The sequence below is a fragment of the Pteropus vampyrus genome, unplaced genomic scaffold (assembly GCF_000151845.1).
Source record: "Pteropus vampyrus isolate Shadow unplaced genomic scaffold, Pvam_2.0 Scaffold105, whole genome shotgun sequence".
Classification (NCBI taxonomy): domain Eukaryota; kingdom Metazoa; phylum Chordata; class Mammalia; order Chiroptera; family Pteropodidae; genus Pteropus; species Pteropus vampyrus.
The window spans coordinates 3023152-3024806 of NW_011888886.1; the positions used below are offsets into that span (position 1 = coordinate 3023152).

At 51.8% G+C, this 1655-nt stretch overlaps 1 protein-coding gene across 1 annotated transcript in view; it reads left to right on the forward strand.

The window, feature by feature from the left end:
• Positions 1-1655, forward strand: part of GREB1 (growth regulation by estrogen in breast cancer 1) — a 77992-nt gene that overhangs the window by 909 nt on the left and 75428 nt on the right. The window lies entirely within an intron of this gene.

Genomic DNA, 1655 nt, shown 5'->3' on the forward strand with positions numbered 1-1655 from the left:
GTGACACTGTGGGGCGATGAGCAAAAGCTGGAGGGTATGTTCTAGACTGTGTTTTCAGCGAGGAGAAAGACTCGTGAAATGCATATTAAATAGCCGTCCGTATCGTCTCACAGTATTAAAAGGCTCTGTTGGCAATGATACACGAATGACGATAATCATGATAAACCAGTTAGTGCCTTCGCATGGCCCCTTAAAATCTACAAAGTGCTTCCCTTACGACGGGTAAAGTAATTGAATTCTATGATTTCGGAAGATGGGGGATTGGTTTGCTCGACGTTTTCAAGGATGCTGACCTGGGAAGAGAGAGGAGAAAGCCGTCGGAGGGTCCCACTCAGCTTTTCCTTATGTCTAAGACCTCCACAGACAGCCTTTCCTGGCCTCTCATTGGGAGGCCGTTTCCCGAACTTCCTGATTCCTCAGGATGCCCTCATCCGCCGATAGGGCGCTGGGCCAGTGACACTTTCCGGGGACCGTTTTGAGGCTTCCACTCCTCGTGCCTCCTGTGTCGAGTGCTGAAGGCTTCCTGCCAGCTGTTGGCACCTCATTCTGCCCCCTGTTGGTATGGAAACCAGAGCGGCCCTCGCTACGGTTTTTCCATTTGTCCAGCAAACCCAGTGAAGACATTCACTGAGATGTGGTTTTTGTAGCAGGGGAAGGTTGGCAGGTGGGCGGAGACACTTCGGTTTGCTAAATGTCACCGTAAACGGAGCAGTTTGCTCCAGCCCCTGGTTTCTGCCTCGTAAACTCCGAGGAGACAGCTCGTCCAGGCCACCTCTTGTTCTGTCTGTCTTTCTATCAGCCGCTTATCTCATCGCCGTCCTTCCTTGCACAGTAACATTGGAGAGGATTTTTATGAGCGGGGCGCTGGTGCCCTAAACGCCTTCGGTCAGTTAACGTTCTGCTGGTCGTGAGGGTCATTCGGCAGAGGCCTGATTACTTTGTTCTTCGAATGAGGGGGTCTTACTACCTCCTCCTAGGGGAAAAACCTTTTACGTGTTATTTATTTTTTAAAAAGCGACATCAGCCAAATGGAACAAATACCCACCCTGGCATTTTGAGATGAGTATTCATTAATTAAGATGCAGGTAAATTCCTGTGTCCCACCCACCCGGCATGTCATGCAGACAGTTTACTAAACACTCAAATGGACAGCCTCCTCCTCCGCAGAGTGCAGTGCCCCCGAGAACCTCGGGGTTCCTGTTTCAGTGTGAAGGCCCTAAGCTCCCACCCCAGCTGGCTGCGTCCAGCCCTCCTTTCGCCCAGAGCCCTGGGTGACAGTCGGTGTCTCTGCTCCGGCTTAGGAAGTGTCCTGATTGTTGCCGGCTGACTGATCCCATCAAAGGCCCTGGACCGGCTGATGTAGACCTTTGACCTTTAATCCTGCCTTTTTAGGGACCGGATTTTAACCTCTTTCTTTGACTTCCTGAGGCTTCAGTCCCTCCCCTTCATTCTCTCTGGGAGTCCGAATTCCTGTGCTTTTCAGCTCAGCAGAGTGATGCGCAGACGTTTCTGGCTGTGCCTTCAGCGGTCTTGACACTTACCCCTTCTTGCTGTCATCTTTGGTGTCTTTCCTGTCCCCTCTAAGCTGCTGGAGTGCTGACTCAAAGAGCTCTGGGTTTTGCTGCAGAGCCTTCTATGCCACCACCCCACAGGGG